This window comes from Nicotiana attenuata, unplaced genomic scaffold, assembly GCF_001879085.1.
Source record: "Nicotiana attenuata strain UT unplaced genomic scaffold, NIATTr2, whole genome shotgun sequence".
In the NCBI taxonomy this organism is placed as follows: Eukaryota; Viridiplantae; Streptophyta; class Magnoliopsida; order Solanales; family Solanaceae; genus Nicotiana; species Nicotiana attenuata.
In genome coordinates this window covers 159,877-167,812 of record NW_017672764.1, presented here as the reverse complement: position 1 = coordinate 167,812, position 7,936 = coordinate 159,877, and positions in this window count along the sequence as shown.

The window sequence follows — 7,936 nt, the reverse complement described above, 5'->3', positions numbered from 1 at the left end:
CATTAAGCCTTCTGCAGAGTTGTAACACTGCATGTTACATTACAATAGATCATGCCAGACTCTTGTAGAGAAGAATCCGTATGAGTACTAAAAGGAAGAAAACAAAATAATCCCTCTTAGGGCATTTGGATGTAAATGCTTGTGCACAATAATGGAAAGGATCCCTAGGAAGTTTGATCCAGAAGGGATGAGGGGTATTCTTGGATATCTTCAATAGCAAAAGCATATAAGTGTTCATAAAGAACTTTGTATGTAGAAGAAGTGTACATGTAGTATTTGATGAAACTAACATTCTTTCTGAGGACAAGAACATGAAGATGAGCCATTGATTGATAAAGGACTTGACAGAGAGCCTCAGGACAAGTCAAAGTGGCACCAATAGAAGGAACAGGTGATGGAACAGGTTCTTCATCCAGGGCAACTGACAGGGGAACGAATCATAGAGGAATTGAAATAAATCCCTTAAAGGACCTATTCATGACCCTGTTCCTCAAGCAACAGAACATGGGAGAAACATCTAGCAGAAACCAGTTGGTGTTGTTCGAATACCCGATTCTATCAAAGTATACATAGTCTCAGTTGTCTCATCTCCATTGTAGAGAATATATCACATGATCCACATTACTGGTTGTCAAACTAGATCAACAGATATATAAGTAGATCTGGTGATGTGGCTTTGAATGCATTTTTGATCTCTAATATTGACACGTCTAAAATATTGACTTGTTGAGGCTGACAGGATGCAGATTGGGTCAATGCAATGCAGAGAGAACTCAAATCAATTTGAGAGAAGTCAAGTTTGGCAATCTAGTTACCAAGGCCCAGAAGATGATCAGTTATTGTACGATAAATGGGTCTTTAGAACAGTAATTGATAGATGGAACTGTAACAAGAAACAAGGCAAAGTACTGGTGGTTCAAGGTTACAGCCAAGAAGGAGGGCATAGATTATGAATGAGACTTTGCTCCAGTACAGACTAAGAGGCAATCAAGAACTTCTCATAGCCTTTGGCAGCACATATGGATTCACTCTTTATCAGATGGATGTCAAAAGTGGCTTTCCTAAATGGCCTACTGAAAGAAGAAGTGTTTGTGAAACAACCTCCAGGTTTGAAAGCAAGGAATGAGTCCTGAGCAATGTGTTCAAGCTAGACAAGGCTCTCTATGGACTTCAAGCAGGCCAAAGAGCATGGTAATGAACGACTATCAAATTACCTGCTTGAACATGGAAAAAGTAAGATCCTCCTATGGTAAAATTATGTTGATGACATAATCTTTGGGGCACTACATGATAAGCTAAGTAAGGATTTGCAAAACTAATGCGGAGTTGAGTTTAAAAAATGAGCATGATGGTGAACTTAAACTTCTTCTTAGCTTACAGATCAAACAAAAAGTCCAAATAGGAACCATGGATCCCATCAAGCAGAAAGTAATGCAGAAGGAGGCTAATCAAAAAAGTTAAAATGGAGATCTAAAGAAATAGACAACACCCCTTTACACTTGCCACTAAAAATTATGATTTTATGATGAACCTAGGTTCATCAGTTGATCAAAAGTTTATAGAGGGTATGATTAGGATCACTCTTGTATAGGTGTTGTTGAAAGAGTAATATTTTAAGTAAGTTGTGATAATTTCTTCTAATTTAATGTGGATAATTGTGATGATTATTGAGTAATGAAAAATTACCCTACTAAATTAAGGAAATTGATTGGGTGATTAATTAAAGGATTGCATGATGTTAAAATCAACATGTGGCAGCAAACGCACCAAAAATTCATGACTTAAAGTCATTAGAATTAGGTGCAATTTAGGGGTTATGTGTGTTAAGCCACCAATAAAAGTGGGGCCCAACACCCAATTCAACTTTCTTAAAGAGAACCCCTCTAAACTAGCTAACGAAGAATCCTCCAAGTTCAATACTTAGCTTTCTAATGAATCTATCTAACTTATGTAACATGAGAATCTTCAACAATTCACTTACTTATAAGACCGGTCCAACTTACTTATATATCACACAAGGTAAGTGAGATCTCCAAGATAAAGAGATTATTAGACATAAGTTCAAGAGAAAAAGCTTATGGAGGGGGCTGCCATGAAACCTTACAACAATTAACAAGGTAATTGTTATCTTACCAATGGTCACGGCAAAGAGGACATAGGTGATTTAATTGCATGGATTTTTCCCTACTTCGATCCACCGTTTCGTGTCGTCGTAAGTGACGTGTGTTGGAGGGATTGTCAAGAGAATCGACTCAGGTATGTTAATCTACCCCTTCTTTTCCTTTTTGGCATGATCTATACGAACCAAGCGAAACGAGCAAATGCACAACTTCCAATAAATTACTCTATTCGTAGAAATGCTAGGGATGTGTATATTCTTATTCTCCCATGTGTCATATTATTCTATCATCTGTTCATGGATCTCAAAAATAGGTATGGTTGGTGAAATTTATTTCATGATATTAATTAGAGGGCATTAATAGTCTTATGACAATACGAGAGATTTTATTAACATATTTCATATGATGTTCATGCATTATCATACATTGACATCTCATATATATAATATATATATATATATTATATATATATATATATAATTATATAATATATATATATATATTATATTATACTATATATATATATATATGTGGGAATATGGGAACGTGTTATGCGCGTTATATACGCACCACCAGCTGATAGCTGGTATACTTTGATGATTTGCCACAGTGGCCGAGATGATATGATGGATGCCCTAGAGGCTTGATGATGTTATGACGCATTACCAGTATGGTGTGACAGTTATATGCATATGCAGACATTATAATATAAATGATATTCAACAGAGTTATTCAGATATACATGTTTGAGTTTTTTACTCCATGTTTCTCTCATGTCTTACTTAGTTATTGATTTTCATTCTTAATTACTCGGTACAATTATTTGTTCTGACATCCTTTTGCATGGGACGCTGCGTTCAATGCCTGCAGTCCCGATAGATAGGTCAAGAGCCTCAAGTAGGCTATCAGCTCAGGCAGAAAGATGGTTGTGTGCGCTCCTTTGCTTCAATTTGCTTTATTAGTTAGTCATGATTTGCGTGTATTGTTTGGTATGGTCGGATCCCTTTCCCCCAACCCTTTTTTCTTTTTTTCTTAGTCCGACTTTATATTAAGTAATGTACTCTTAAGAGGCCTTGTAGAAGATGTCGTGTGATACGAAGCTTGTTGGCCTTGCGGGCTATATTTGAGTTTACGAATGATCATAGTTGGCACTTATAGGCTTGGTATGTCACATGTATTAAGTTTTTTATGTCAGGTTGGTCGTTCTTAATTGAGTATTCCCTATGTTTATTCTAGTTAGCCCATGATGGCCGTTTGGCCCATATTTGGCAACGAAAGTACCAATGAGAAAGATATAGTGTGTTTGTACTCGGTAAAAGAACCTAGGTTCTTCTAGGTGTACTAACTCTACTGTTTGCGGAATAATAAGTACATAAAATAAGGAACACAGAGATTTTTACGTGGAAAACACCTGGCTCAAAAGGTGAAAAAACCACGACCTACTACTCAGTAGGATTTTCCCAAACTTCCACTAAAATCACTGAGCCAAAACAACATTTACAAAACTCTTTGTAAACCTAAGTATTAACTCTAATCCCGTTGTAGCACACAGCCTCAACTGTTGCGACAACTTCAAGTTAGCATATAACTTGAACACTCTAAGTACCTAATACAATTGCTACTATGAAAGCTGAAAGGTACAAGTTTAAATCACCTACTACAATTGAACCAGAAATAAAGAAAGACACAATGGAATTGGTTCTTCTATCTCGTTTAAGTAGCTTCACGAATGCACACTCAAATTTCACATAAATTGCTTGCAAAATTGCCTCACTCTTTTGCTCTCAATTTAGTGTAACTTCTGCATTTGTGCAATAACTGTAAAAGAGAACAATCACTGTTATTTAATGAATTAGTAATTAGAGTTTGATTAAGACTCAATTGATGATCTTCCATCGAGGTTGAGTCCTTAAACAACACAAACTCCAACACTATCTTTTATCTGGATTGTGTTCTCTTCACATAAGGAGACTTTCTCCCCTTATCCAATATGCAACCTTTTCAATCAGATTCAGGAGATGTTTCTGCTTGATCAATGAGACTTATCTCCTTCACGTACATCTCACATGCGTAGATTGATCAACATTGTGCTTCACATGATGGACCTGGTCCATGACTGAGTTCATTTGTCATTCTTCAAAACTTCACCCTGTTCTTAGGCCAACAATAGATCCTTCCAGTTCGGGTCATTCCCTGTGCGGCACCAGATTCTTCCATCTTTGCTTTTCCCTTTCGCCAGGCTTCAACGACGTAGTCCCAAGGTATAGCGTTGGACTTGAAAGGAGGTGTGGTTGCTACTGTCACTGTGAAAGGTGTGGCCACTTCTACCTCAAATGGAACCGATGCAGTTACCTCAAGTTCGACTGACGGCTGTATCTGTACCACAATAGGAGTGAGTGTGACTGTACGTTTAAATTCATCGCCTTCCTGAATAAGCCCGATTGACCCCTCAGGATCCCATTCTTCATCCATCTCTATCACATGCACCCCATCACCCCTATGATCTGGAAGAGGATTGTTGCGGACGTTGGGTGCAGCTTCTTTTGCCTGTATGACCTTGTTATCAATCAATGTCTGGATCTTATCTTTCAATGTCCAACACTCATCAATGGTGTGCCCCTTCATACCAGAATGATATGCACAAGATTTATTTGGGTTGACCCATTGAGATGAATTCTCCATTTCCACAGCAGGAATAGGGGTGACATAACCAGCAACCTTCAATCTTTCGTATAGCTGGTCGATGGGTTCAGCAATGGCGGTGTATTATCTGGCTGGTTTTCGATCAAAGTTATGTCGGGGTTTCTGGTAATTTGGATGAGTTGGAGGTGAATGATAGTAGGCTTGCTGGGTGTCATATGTGTGATAGGCGGTGGTGGGTTGGAAATATCTGGGAGGTGAGGGTTGGTATGTAGGTGGAGGTGTTTGCTATGTGAGTGGAGATTTTGGACCTTGGGCCACCATTACTGCACCTACTTCTTTCTTCTTTGATACGCCCCTGATTGTAATGCTTTGTTCATGGCCTGCAGTGCCTCGAAATTTGTCACCATCCCACTTTTGATACCCTCTTCAATCCTTTCTTCGAGTCTGATGATATCGGAGAACTTGTGATTCTCGATGACCATTAGCCTTTCATAATACTGTGGGTCATGTGCCCTGACAAAGAACTTGTTCATCTATTTCTCGTCTAATGCTGGTCTGACCTTGGCTGTTTCTGACCTCCACTGAGTAGCATACTCGCAGAAAGTCTTAGTTGGCTTCTTCTTTAGGTTCTGGATATAGAAGACATATGGTGCATTCTTCGTATTGAACTTGAACCAATCCATAAATTCTTATTCCATGCTCACCCAACTGGCACACTTTTTAGGGTTCTGGCTTATGTACCAGGACAGGGCATCTCTGGTAAGACTTCTCATGAAGAGCTTCATTCGGATTCTTTGATCTTTTCCGACCCCCACGAGCTTGTCATAATAAATCCTCAAATGAACCTTGGGATCGCCCGTTCTGTCAAATATCTCAAATTTGGGAGATTTGTAACCCTCCGGCAGTTCCATATATGGTTGCATGCATAAATTTTCGTAGTTCAGACCTTCTATCCCTTTACCTCCTTCAACACCCTGAACTCGACTTGTCAACTTCTTGAGCTCCTCGGCCATGCTCTTGATGAGCAGGTCCTTCTCAGCAAATTCCGGTGTATAGGAGATTGGTTGAGTGGATTGAGGTACGGTTTCCACGTACATGGGGTTGTTTTGGTGGGTGCCAATGTAACGACCCGACCGGTCATTTTAAGCCCTAGCGCGCTGTTCAACAGTTCGAGGCCATGAGCAGCTTCAATTCAGGCATTTTGACTTGTACGCATGGTCGAAATTAAATTTCGGGAAGTTTGGGGTGGACTTGGAAAGGAAATTCTCATTTCGGAAGCATTAAGTTGAGAGAATCGACTAGGATTGGATTTCAGAGTAAACGACATCGAAATTGGGATCTGAAAGTCCCAACAGGTTCATATGATGATTTCGGACTTGGGCATATGCCCGGATTGGGTTTTGGATGACCCGGGAGCGTTTTGGCGCCTATTGTGGTAGTTAGCATTTTTGGGGGAAATTTTCATAAGTTTGGGTTGAAGTGAATTTCGGTGTTATTGATGTCCGTTTGGGAATCCGAGTTTGGGAGTAGCTCTGTATGGTGATTCTGGTGTTGGGAGCGCGATCGGAAGTGAATTCGGAGGTCTGTGGGTCATTTGGCTAAAGATAGAAATTTGAAGGTTTTTGAGAAGTTTGACCGGAAGTGGACTTTTTGATATCGAGGTCGGAATCCAATTCCGAAAGTTGGAGTAGGTTCGTGATGTCAAATATGACTTCTCCACAAAATTTGAAGTCAATCGGACGCGATTTGATAGGTTTAAACATCGAAAGTAGAAGTTTGAAATTCTAAAGTTCATAAAGCTTGGAATGGAGGTCGATTTTTGGTTTTGGCATTGTTTGATATGATTTGAGGCCTCGAACAAGTACGTAATGTGTTTTGGTACTGGTTTGTATGATTGGTTGGGGTCCCGGGGGCCTCGGGTGGATTCCGGGTGGTTACGGATCGAAAATGAAAATTTAGAAGAGCTGAAGTTGCTGCTTCTGCCATAACCGCACCTGCGGTTGGTGGACTGCAGGTGCGAGACCGTAGATGCGGTCCTTCCATCGCAAAAGCGTCCCAGGGAAGGCCAGGCCAAACCGCAGAAGCAGCTCTCTAGCCGCAGAAGCAGCTACAAGGCCGCAGAAGCGGCCCCAGTCCTTTTGGCCAACGACCGCAGATGCGGCCACTTCCTCGCAGATGCGGGACCGCAGATGCGGTCCCCTTACCGCAGATTTGTGGAAATCACTGAGGCAGTGAGTTCATTTATTACGGGTTCCAAGTCCATTTTTGCCATTTTTCATCCATTGGGCGATTTCAGAGCTTTTGGGAGGAGACCTTCACCTAGCATCTTGAGGTAAGTTTGTTCTACCTATTTCTAGTTTAATACCTATGTCTTAGGTTGATTAAACACTAGTATTAAGGTGAAATCATGAGGTTAAGCAAAAACCTAGGGTTTTGACAAAAGTTGAATTTGACCATGAAATTTGTTATGAAATGAATTAGAAATCATATATTATTGATCCTTGGATTAAGAAGAACAACTTCCCTTGAAAAATTTAGGAATCCAGGCACGTGGGCCCGGGGTCGGATCTTAGGAAAATTGTGTTTAAGGGTGGGAAATTTCTTAAGTAGTTAGAATATGATTTTGTAAGCTTATATTGACTAGTTCCTACCTCATTTATCTAATTTTGAATCGTTCGGCTCCAATTTGAAAGTTCGGGTTCATTCTTGGTATTGGAAGTGCACATTGGAGCGAGAGTCTCATTTCTAACCTTGTAAGAGGGAATTGTCCCCATAGGTGAAATAATTGGTTATGTGCTCATATTTGTGGGGGCTACGTACGTACGAGGTGATGAGAGTTCGTGCGTAGCTACTAATATGTGTAAGTCCAGGTAGTCTAGGACCCTAAAAGCATGCAATACTGGGAATATCTGTGATCTTATTGACAATTGAATTTCTTAAATCCTATCGAATTGGTAAGTGAATTTCTAAGAAGATTAAACTTCATTTTCTTGAATTGTTAAAAGAAAATTTGGCTTTTCCTTGGATAATTTTTCCTTGTTAAATTCAGGATTGACTGATTGTCGTGTTTATTTATATTTGACCGCGTCGCATGTATGATTCGCGAGCGGGGTAATAGATGCATCTATGGTTCGTGCCGCTCGATCCTCGGCAGTGCACATTTTACATTTATG